Source organism: Myotis nattereri (genome assembly GCF_964212035.1).
Source record: "Myotis nattereri genome assembly, chromosome: 3".
Taxonomy (NCBI): Eukaryota; Metazoa; Chordata; class Mammalia; order Chiroptera; family Vespertilionidae; genus Myotis; species Myotis nattereri.
This window is the reverse complement of record NC_138077.1, coordinates 44,163,803-44,176,106: the sequence shown is the minus strand read 5'-3', so window position 1 is coordinate 44,176,106 and position 12,304 is coordinate 44,163,803.

Below are 12,304 nucleotides of genomic sequence, written 5' to 3'. Positions count from 1 at the left end.
AAAATTTTTAAAAATAAAATTTCCCAAAGTCATTTTAAATGTTCAAAATGCTTTAATAGAAATCATCATACATAGGAAGAAAGCTGGTAAGTGAAAAAAGTAAAACAGAAAATTCAATCTGTGTTAGTTACCAAAAAATATATATGTTTTTTGATGGACCAAGAATGGGAAAGAGCATAGGTAAAAGCAAACAGTTGACTTGAGTGAAGGATTTGTAAAATTCTTTATTTTAATTATAACATTATATGTGACCTTATATTCATTTGAAACAATCTACCCAATCTTATAAACCATCCCTAAAACCTCCTTTCCTAAGGCTTTCCTCATCCTCTGATCAAACATTATTGCTACTTTTTTTTTTAACCACCATGGCATTTGCTGTTAATTCTTATGTAATTGTGGCCTGTAGTTCTCATTGACCTGCATCAGAAAACCTGGTGCTCATTGCTGGACCTCACCCCCAGAGTTTCTGATTCTGGAGACCTGGGGTGGAGTATAAGAATTTGCATTTCTGACAATTTCCCTGGGATGCACATACTGGGAGTCTGGGGACCACACTTTGAAAACCTTGGTAGGAGTATATGCAGATGCAATAGGATACCCTTCCCCGGGAGCAACGTCTATTCTGTTCCTCCCTCAACCCCTCCCTTCCAAAGGCTGATTAATCCAAGATTATAGACAAGTAACCCAACCTGTGCCATTCAGAATATATCCCATCCCTGGGCACATAATTGGTCCAAAGTGAAGGCCATCTGTACATGCCAGACCAATCAGAGCCCTTCCCTACGATTTTTCAAATACAGAACCATTCAATGTATGTATGTAGCCCTCCTGCAGTGGACTATAGCCAGCATTAGAGAGAAGCCCAGATGAAATACAGAGTCCTGACACTGTTTGTTTGAACTTGTACAAATTTGGATGCTTTTTGGTGAAAGTAGTAGATGGTGAACTCAAACCATGAACAAAATGAAAAGAGAAATGTAAAAACCTGTCTCACATAAGATGAGGTAAGATGGGCCCTATGTCTGGCTCTTACAGCTGCAATGTCACCAAAGATCTGGGTTTTCCCCATCACTCTGCTCTTACTACTTGGGTATCATAATGGGCCTCGCCTAAGCATAGGTCGAACATTGAAGGATGTCATGTAGCAGGGGAGTTAGACAAGCAAAGGCAGTGAGTATAACCTACACCGCCTCAAGCTATGTCATGGAGTCACCCACAGAGATCTCCAACGAATCTAAGAGCTAACCTTTGAGAAAATGTGCTGTTCAACTCTTTTATTTGATCCTGTGGCCCCTACCTTATATTATCATTATTATTATTATCATCATTATCATTATTAATTTTTTTAATCCTTACCTGAGTATACTTTTTCCATTGATTTTCAGAGAAAGGAGGGAGGAGGAGGGGCGAGAGAGAGAGAGAGAGAGAGAGAGAGAGAGAGAGAGAGACATTGATTGGTTGCTTACCATACCCAGCTCTACCAGGGCCAGGGATGAACCTGCAACCAAGGTATGTGCCCTTGACCAGGAATTGAAACCGAGTTCCTTTGGTCTGTAGGCCAATGCTCTAACCATTGAGCAACTTTCAGAGCTATTATTACTGTTTTTGCTTTACTTGCTTTGGGTTGCTGTTCACAGAGCCCTGACTGTTCTTTTACTCTACCTTAAAGTATCTCATTTTTGTCATCAGTTCTCATTCAACCCTCCGGTAACCACAACCCTACTCCCCTCTCTAACCTTTAGTTTATGGCTTTGGCTGGGGTCCTACCCTTGGCTCAAAGATGAAGCATGAAACCTAGACATGAACTCCTCAGTGCTTCATCTCCTCTCTCCTACCTACAATGGACTGAGAAATGGGCTGTGACCTGTTTACAGCCAGTGATGCATTCATTATGAGGCTTTTGCTAATAATCCTGGGGAAAAAAGTTTTTCTCTATTTCCCATTAGACATGAGCCAGATAGGTAGCCCCAGTAGCTGTTAGGAATCATCTTGCAACAACAAGAGTAAAGCCGGTCTGAGAATGGAGGCAACCCAGAAAGCAAAAAAACTGCATGTTGAGCCCCTGGCCACTGTTGTGCCTGTTCTCATTCTTTTCTTTTCTTCAGTCAGATGGAAGCAGCACTGTCATTGCAAACAAAAGGGTCCTAACTTTGCTAGTTGATTCCCCACTCCCTCCTGCTGCAATTAGTGTGAAAGCACAGACTGGGTCTTATCTGCAGTTGTGTCCCTAGCAACCATATTAGTGTCTGGCACACAGTAGATACCAAAGCAGAGTTTTTTGGATGAGCTTGAGGCTGCCTTCGCAAGACATTTCTAATAGGGTCCCAGGGCTCCAGGGAGCTAGAAGAGCCTTTGTCCCCTCCCCGGGCAATTACTAATGCAAGGCCAGGACCCCTCCTGAGTCATCAGGAGAGATGCCCAGGATTTGGTCAAGAGGGAAACTGCTATGTGGGTTATGACTGAATGGTCAACTTGGAGTTTCCACTTGGAACCACTTCGTTGCCCATTCCCACCCAAATGCAGCAGTTTGCGCAAGAGCTGTTTATTTTGCAACTAAGCAGAAGGCCCTTCTTGTATGAGGACTGAATACAAGAACCTGAGGACTGCCAGGCACCTAAAGAAAGTAGTTCCTTCCATTTAGCCTCTCCTGTCCTTTCCCAGAACCTGTCAGGATTCTCATGTTCCAACAGACCCACCTTCCTGGCAGAGTCTGGGGTTAAGAGCAGAGAGAGAATTATTGGAACAGGTTAAATCCCTCTCAGAGGCTGATGAACAATATCACAGACCACTCCTTTGGGCTCTGACCTAAGGCTCCTTCAACTGTTTGCAGGAGGCTAGGGGCCTCTCAGTTTCCATATTCCCTGGCCCATCTGAAATGCTCAATGCCTGGAACCCCTGACATTCCGAGAATACACGAGCCCAGAAGGAGTGCTCAGGCTCTTCTTTCAGGGGAGGGGTGTGTAGGTGGTTGTCTCCAGAGAGAGGTGCATGCTTGCTCTCAGCACTGTGGGACCCTAGGTAGCTTCAATTCCTAACCCTGCTGCTAGGAGGAGGGTCAGCGAGTGGGAATGGAGAAGATGAAAGCAGAAGTGAGGAACCTCCTGCAGTTGTGCTAGTTGATGGTTGACATTAGAGCTGACTGAGTCCCAGGTCCCCATCCCCTATTTTGCAAACTCCACTGTTAATGGGAGATCATCAGAATATAAAAGTGTCACCATTTATAAAAAATATATTTTTACTAGAGGCCCAGTGCATGGATTCATGCACCCGTGGGGTCCCTCGGCCTGGCCTGCAGACATCTCCTGAAGGGTCCCAGATTGGAAGAGGGAGCAGGCCAGGCCGAGGGACCCGACCAGTGCACAATTGGGGCTGGGGAGGGACAGTGGGAGGGCTCCAGGGTGTATCCGGCCCTTCTCACCCAGTCCCCATAGGCCAGACCCCAGCAGCAAGCTAACCTACTGGTTGGAGCATCTGCCCCCTGGTGGTCAGTGTGTGTCATAGCTACCGGTCAAATGGTTGAACAGTCATTTAGGCATATATATATTTCAGAGAGGAAAGGAGAGAGAGAAAAATCAATGATGAGAGAGAATCATTGATTGGCTGCCTCCTGCCCACTCCCCCTGGGGATCAAGCCCCCAATCCAGGCATGTGCCCTGACCAGGAATCAAACCGTGACCTCCTGGTTCTTGGTCAACACTCAACCACTGAGCCATGCCAGCTGGGCACAAATGTCACCATTTAGACCCTCCATTACCTGGACCCTTGCCTCTCTCCAGGACCCACCTCTTAAATAAAACTCATGATAATCTTCTTGAAGTGGATCACTTAAAGCAAGCTTCATTGCCACTCTATGCTTTGCTCATGCTTTTCTTCTGCCCAGATTGTCCTCCAAACTCTACCCTATTCTGGTCTCTATCCATCCAAAACTCATCTTTCAAAGTCCAGCTCAAATGCCATCATCTTCTTTATTGATAGCTCTATCTTCATCTCACCTTCTTTCCCACCCCACCAATAATCTTTCAGTCCTGCATGATCCTGGTCACTTGAGGCTGTGTTGGTTAGGTGCACTGCCTTTGCCTGTCTACCTCCTATATATCCTCTAACGTTTAGTTTAGGTACCACCTCCTACAAGAAGCCTACCCTGATATTCCCAGGCTTGACTGAGCACCCCGTCAAGCTTCATGCCTGGCCTTAAAATGACGTGTGTCTCTCCCTGACTAACCTATGAGAAGTCCCATGGCAGGAACAGAGTCACAGTAGGGTGCATGTCCTCAGAGTCCAACACAGGGTCTGCCACATAATGGGGATCCATGTCAGGAGCCTAATTGGACTAAAGTGCCTACCAGTTGGGACACCTACTACAAGACAAACACATTCTCAGGGAGCAGTTACCTGTGGTAAATAGGAAGGCATTCACCCAGTCCACTGAACTTTCCTGGAGATCGGGAAAGGCAAAACCAGTGAGCCTGACACAGCCAGAAGTGCAGTCTACTGCTCTGGCTCCTCCCTGGCATCCTAGGAGTTTGTACCAACAGCTTTAAGAAATTCAAGTAGTTACATATGCTGAACAAGTCACTAGGTGGGGGTGGAGAAGACATAAATAAGGCTTAGTCTGTCCCCAAGGTCACCCAGTGGCACACACAAACCAGTGCAGCCCACAGTGCGGTAGAACAGAAGGAGGAGTTGAGAAAAGGAGGAGGAGTTGAGAAAGGCTTTGCCGAAGGAGCCACATTGGACTGGGTCCTGGAGGATGAGGGGTCCACCAGGCAACGATGAGAATTAGGGGAGAACAAGCAGGCAGAGGGGCAGCCGGGCAAAGGCTCCCAGGCTGAGATGAACGGGCACACAAGCGGGCCAGTGTATGTAGAGGGATGAGATGAGGCTAGAGGATGGTTTGGGGCCTGCTTGTCAGGGCCTTGAGCACTGTGCTAAAGATGAGGCTTTTATCTGAGGAGCACCAGAAAGCCCTGAATGTGTTTAAGCAGAGGAATAAAAACTGGCAGCAGCCCGGCCAGTGTGGCTCAGCGGCTGAGTGTTGACCCAGGACCCAAGAGGTCACCGGTTTGATTCCCAGTCAGGGCACATGCCCAGGTTGCAGGCTGATCCCCAATGGGGGCCATGCAGGAGGCAGCTGATTGATGATATCCCTCTCTCATTGATGTTTCTGTTTCTCTATCCCTCTCCCTTCTTCTCTCTCTCTCTCTAAAAATCCATAAACATATTTATATTAAAAACACACACACACACACCCTCCAGGACCCAGTCCTGGCAGCAGTGTTTAGGAACAAGAGGGACAAGGAGACTTATCAGAAGATATTGCTATCATCGGTGAGGGTGATGAGGACCAGCGCAGGGACTGTGCCGGAGGAGAGGAAGGGATGGCTTGAGACTCGAGAGATGTTGTGGGGGTGGAACCACAAGAAGCCAAGCCTGTTCAGCATCCTGACTCCTTCCAAGTCCTTTTTACACACCTCCCCCACCGCTCCCCACTTCCCAGCCTCGCAGCACATCCTTCTCCCCTCCTTGGCTGTTAAATTCTAAGGCAAGGAGATTCCAAATGCTGACTACATCTTCCTTGGCCCATCCCAGCTTTTGGCAAATAAGTTGGTGCCGTTCCCCAGAAAGCTTTTCTTGAACTTCATAAAGTTAGCAAAGAGGAGAAGTGTTAACAGTATGATCTGTTGAGTCTCAAATTCTAATCCCAGCCCTAACACTAACCCAGCTTTTTCACTCCCTGAAGTCCTGCCAAAATCAAAAGAGAAGGTCTGTGCCAGACGCAAGCAATTTCAGCTGAACAAGCACGCCCGGGTCACAGAGAGCCGCTGTGCTCGCAGAAGGTTCTGCCGATTTAGCACAGGCATCGGGCGGCTGGTGTGCATGTGGGTGACACAGTCAAAAGGAACATGAAAAGTATTTTTCTTTGCTAAGTAAATATTCCACTGTTAATACTGAATTAAATCAGAAACTCCAAGAAGACAGGTGCCATTTATTTGTTAAAAGAATGAAGAGAGAAGGCACGACTCAGGACTGCCTTCTAGTGAAAGACAAAAATGATTTGTTCCCGGCACCTTGAGAAAAGTCAAGGTTTGGGAAGCATGCAAAACATATTTTGGAGTGTCTATTATGTGTCTAATTCTTTAAAAACACGATTGCATGTAATCCCCACAATCGCCCTATGGAACAGATGGTAATGTGCCCATTTCGCAGATGAGGGAGCTGGGGCTTAGAAAGGTGAAGCCATGTGCCCAAGGGAATATTCACTGGTGCACCTGCTGTCTAGTACGCTGTCTGGCACTTGGTGGGAGCTCAATAAACATTCTTCTGATGGATGAGGGAATAAATGTATGGAGAGGAATAATAGTTTGGAGAGGAAAGAGTATATAGGGAGACCAGCCAAGAGGCAGACACAAGACTCTGGGCTAGGATGGGGGCAGAAGGAATGAAGAGAAAGTAAGAAATGCAAGAGGCATGTGGAAGAAAGGACAATAGGACTTTGTGAAAGACAGACCATGGAAGTTCATGGGAAAGGAAGGATCCATGTTGCCTCCAACCCTGGGCTCCTGGACACTGGCAATGCCCCTGCTAAAAATGGGAAGAAAGGAGCAATAGGCCCTGGCTGGTGTGTCTCAGTAGTTAGAGCATCAGCCTGTGGACCGAAGGGTCTCGGGTTCAATTCCCAGTCAAGGGCACGTACTTCAGTTTCAGGTTTCCCAGCCCCAGTAGGGGCGGGGGTGGGGGGTAACCAATCGATGTTTCTATTTCTCTTTTTCTCCTCCTTCCCTTCCACGCTCTCTAGAAATCAATGGAAAAAAATATCCTCAGGTGAGGATTTAAAAAAGAAAGAAAGAAAAGAGAGGGGCAGTAGGTGTGCAAAAGATTTTGCCATGACTTTGCCTTTCTTGAGCTTCACAGAAGTTGCTGGTGACGAAAAAGGAGTAACACGGGCAGTACTGGGGGGAGAGGTATTGGCTGGAGACGGGGATTTAGGAAAAAGCAATTTGGTAACCTCCAATGAGTGTCTGTTCTTCTGGAAAAGGGGCAAGCACCAGGAGGGGGGTGGACTGACCAGCCTGAAGAGGCTTAGAGCAGAAAGGAAATAAGGATGGCAAGAAGGGAACTTGTATATAACAATAATAGGACCATCATTCCCAAACTGTCAGTTTTGCCTCAGGCAGCCAAATCCATCCAGTGGAGTTGAATTTAAAACTAACCCTTGGGCCCAGCCCAGCGTGGCTCAGTGGTTGAGCATCAACCTATGAACCAAGAGGTCATGGTTCAAGGGCATGTGCCCGGGTGGCCAATCAGTGATTTTCTCTCATCAAATATTTTTAAATAATAAATAAAGCTAACCCTTAGCCTTGCTCAGACCTTCTATTTCAGTCTACCTCTTCACCCTGCCCTTTTCTACTCTTCCCTTCTCTCCAGTGGTCACCCCATCTTTTCCCTGTTTCACAAAACACACACACAAATCCTAATATATAAAAACCCTGGGTCTGTCACATCGGCAACCACCAGGAGGCTCGACCAACCAGAAGTCAGTCCTGCAGTCAGCGCTGGGTTGCCGTGGTGGCCCAGGGCTGACTGCTATGGCTGCAGGCACAGTGACCCAGCACTGACTGCTGAGGGCGCTGAGAATCAGGGCCTGAGAGAGAGGCCTGAAAAAAGAAGCAGGGTCTGATACGTAGCCTCTGTGGCAGCTATTGATCAGCACTTGCCTCTCTCTTTAGCTCTGGGCCTGGTCAGCGGCCACCTCCATTTCTCTCCAGGCCTCCACTGGGGCTGCTGATCAGCCCCACCTTTCTGATCAGGCCCCGTTGATAGGCCCAGAGATGCTGACTGGCATAGAAACTGACCAATCAGAACCAAATTGGGCCTGCAGAAGAGGGCAGTTGGGGGCAAGATCAGGCCTGCAGGGGAGGGCTAACAGGCAGGCAAAGGCAGTTAGGGGCGATCAGGCCAGCAGGGAAGGGAAGTTGGGGGCAATATCAGGCCAGCAGAGAAGGGCATTTGGGGGCAATCAGGCCAGCAGGGGATAGCAGCTGGGGGCAAGATCAGGCTGACAGGGGAGGGCAGTTGGAGGCAAGATCAGGCCAGCAGAGGAGGGCAGTTGGGGGTGATCAGGCTGGCAGAGGAGGGCAGTTGGGGATGATCAGGCCGGCAGGGGAGAGCAGTTGGGGGAGAGATTAGGCTGAAAGGGGAGGGCCATTGAGGGTGAGATCAGGCTGACAGGAGAGGGCAGTTGGGAGTGAGATCAGGCTGGCAGGGGAGGGCAGTTGGGGGTGACCAGGTCAGCAGGGGAGGGCAGTTGGGGGCGAAATCAGGTTGGCAGGGGAGGGCCATTGGGGGCGAGATCAGGCTTGCAGGGGAGGGCAGTTGGGGGTGATCAGGCTGGCAGGGGAGGGCAGTTGAGGACGATCAGTCCAGCAGAGGAGGGCAGTTGGGGGAGAGATCAGGCTTACAGGGGAGGGCCATTGAGGGTGAGATCAGGCCAGCACGGGAGGGCAGTTGGAGTGACCAGGCCAGCAGGGGAGGGCAGTTTGGGGGGACCAGACCTGCAGGGGAGGGCAGTTGGGGGGGACCAGGCTTGCAGGAGAGGGCAGCTGGGGGTGACCAGGTCAGCAGGGGAAGGCAGTTGGGGCGACCAGGCCAGCAGGGGAGGGCAGTTGGGGTCATCAGGCCAGCAGGGGAGGGCAGTTGGGGGCAATTGGGCCAGCAGGGGAGCAGTTAGGTGTTAATCAGGCTGGCAGGGGACTGGTTAGGGGGTGATCAGGCTGGCAAGCAGAAGCGGTTAGGGGCAATCAGGCAGGCAGGCAGGCGAGCAGTTAGGAGCCAGCAGTCCCGGATTGTGAGAGGGATGTCCAAGGGGTCCCAGATTGGAGAGGGGGCAGGCTAGGCTGAGGGACACCTCCCCCCACCCAGTGCACAAATTTCATACACCGGGTCTCTAGTCCTATATAATAAAAGAGAAACATGTAAATTGACCATCCCTTCACTGTGCTCACCAGCCAAGCAGGAGTGTGTATGCAAATTAACCCAACAAAGATGGCAGGTTAATTTGCATACACAGGTGCCGGGTGGAGAGCAGAGAGGGAGAGCCGGCGGAGAGTGGAGCGGCTTGGGGAAATCGGCTCCCCAAGCCACCAGATGGAGAGCAGAGCGGGAGAGCTGGCAGCTTGGAGGACTTGGCAGAGTGGGAGGCCGTGGGACAGAGACAGAGCAGGAAGGGAAAACCAAGATCGCGGGAACACCAGGAATTCTGGGAATAGTAATTTTGGTGGCAGCCCCAGGACCGGAAGTGGAAGCCCAGAGCGTGGGGAGCACCAGAAATGCTGGGAATCGTAGTTCTGGTGACAGACGGATCTCCTAGACACTAGAGCAGTGGTTCTCAACCTGTGGGTTGTGACCCCTTTAGAGGTCGAATGACCCTTTCACAGGGGTTGCCTAAGACCATCGGAAAACACATATATAATTACATATTGTTTTTGTGATTAATCACTAGGCTTTAATTATGTTCAATTTGTAACAATGAAAATACATCCTGCATATCAGATATTTACATTACGATTCATAACAGTAGCAACATTACAGTTATGAAGTAGCAACGAAAATAATTTTATGGTTGGGGGTCACCACAACATGAGGAACTGTATTAAAGGGTCGTGGCATTAGGAAGGTTGAGAACCACTGCCCCAGAGCAAAGTGAGCCTGGAGCAAGTTACTGTCGCGGTGGGGGATGGAGGGAAAGCAAAGGTGAGAGACAGAAGTAAAATCAGAGTGTCTAGGAATAATTAAAGGGAAGATATCCTAAAACTTCCAGGAAATCTCCACCAGTGAAGCAAAGGGGGGGAAAAGCCTCTATTATTCTGTAAGCAACAAACCAAACTGAGTTGGGAGCTCAGACAATTCGCTCATATGATTGCAAAGACAGACAGAAACTCCCAGATTAGAGAGGGTTCCCCTGATGGCTCTCAGATTGGAGAGGGTGCAGGTCAGGCTGAGAGGTCCCCACACTCCCCAGGGCACGAATGTCATGCACCGGGCCTCTAAAATAAATACACACACACACACACACACACACACACATACAAGCAAGAGGGAAGGCACATTCACCAAGTGTCCTAAAAGAAGAAATGTGGTTCTTAGCTCTTGGGACCATTTACTCCCCTCTCCCTTTCTTCCTCAATCCATACTTTGTTCCAGACCTGTCCAGGGAAGAACTGAATCAGAAGGGAACGCCATTCTATATCAGAAAGCCAATTTAACTTAAAGTGAAGCACAAAAAGAATAAGCCATTTCATTTTTGTTTTGTTTTGAAATATTTTATTATAATCATGGCTACTCTGAACCCACCTCTTCTCGTTTCTTCATTTCTGCAGGAAAACGGCAGCTGCTGGGGTTCTGAGAGGAGAGAACCCACAGAGCCATGTCTGCACGTTCCTATCTTCCCCTGGCAAACAGAAAATCAGGGATAAGAAAACTAGTGCTCGCCCTAGCTGGTTTGGCTCAGTGGATAGAACATCGGCCTATGTACCGGAGGGTCCCAGGTTCAATTCTGATCAAGGGCACCTGCCCAGGTTGTGGGCTAGATCCCCAGTAGGAAACATGCAAGAGGCAGCCAATCAATGACTCTCTCTCATCATTAATGTTTCTATCTCTCTCTCCCTCTCATTTCCTCTCTGAAATCATAAAATATATATTTTTTTAAAAAAAGAAAATTAGTGCTCATCCACACGATGGGACAATGGGAAACAATGCCTTTGGAGTGAAATAATCTTAGGTGTGCTCTGCAATGAATGGGCTGACTCATTACTTTTAGAGCTTCTCCTTTACTGATCAAACACAGCTGATACTAACTCTTACCTCCAGAGATAATAGGATGATGAAATAACCTGGTCAAATCCTCTGCACAATGTAGATGCACCCTGAAAACTGGCTACTAGGGGTCCTGCTATTTCTCAGAAGAATCTTCCAACCTCTGCTACCTGTGGGCCTCCAGGGGAGAGAACCACAGAAAAAGGAATAAGGTAGGGGGTTGGGGGCCACCCCCAACCCCAATGGAGCTTTTCACCTATTTTCACTTTATTACACATTTTTTATGTCTCTGACTAGTTTGACTAAAATATCAAGAAACCTCACATATTTGGGGTGGCCAGAGCAGCATGGCTTCCCAAACCAATGACACTCTGTGGGCCCAAGTTTAACACCATCTCCAAACAGTATGCCTATTTCTGGCCAAAAGAAGGCCCCAGAAAGGTAGAACTGTCTACCTTATCAAATGGTGCACTTGCTTGGAAGGGATCCAAGCGTGTTGGAGTCCTCCTGGCCAGCCAAAAGCACCCAAGCCACTTTGAAGGAGAGCGGGTGGAAGCAAGAGCTCTAATTTTCATGTTAAGTCCCCATATGGCCTCGCAAATGTTAAAAATAAACTTTCACCTGCATCTGATTTTCCTCTTTGTTATTGTTGCAACCATTGTCTGTTTGAGCAAAGAGGTCTTGAGCAGTTCACAGAGTTCAAGCCAGAGCCCAGATCGGAAGGACACAGATGTTAATGAACAAGGGGGCCAAGCAAGAGTGTCACTGGGGCCCAGCCAGTGTGGCTCAGTGGTTGAACATCGACCCATAGACCAAGAGGTCTCTGGTTCGATTCCCAATCAGGGCACATGCCCTGGCTGTGGGCTCGATCCCCAGGAGGCAGCTGAATCAATGTTTCTATCTCTCTCTCTCTCTCACCATCTCTCTCTAAAAATCCATTTTTAAAAAGCATATTAAAAAAATTTTAAGGAACAATAAAAATAAATAAAATGGGCATAAAAACATCATATTGGCTAAAGCAATGCCAGCTGCTATAATAAACACCCCAAAAAAGTTAATTGGCCCTAACTTTATGGAAGCTTGGTTTTGGTTTACATAAAGTTTAGAACACATGTTCCTAATCTTCGAGCTGCCCTCCAAGAGGGGCATTAAGTGCCTGGGTTCTCTCTTTGTCTGGCTTCACCATTTTCTAAACATGGCTTTCCAGGTCATCAGGCTTGAAGACATCAATCCAAAGGTAAGGGGCAGATGATGGAAGAGTTTTATGCTGGGCCTAGAAATGGCACATACTTCTGCTCACATGTGAGTGTCTATATCACAGTTACATGGCTGCCATTAACAGCGAAGAACACTTAGGGATGAGGTCCAGCTGTGCCCAGGAAGACGTGGAAACAGGTTTGGTAATCATCTTGCTAGTCTGCCACATACACCAACTTCTCAGGGAGACAAGAAGGCTTAAATGAAGTGCCAACTATGAAAAGTGCAGCTT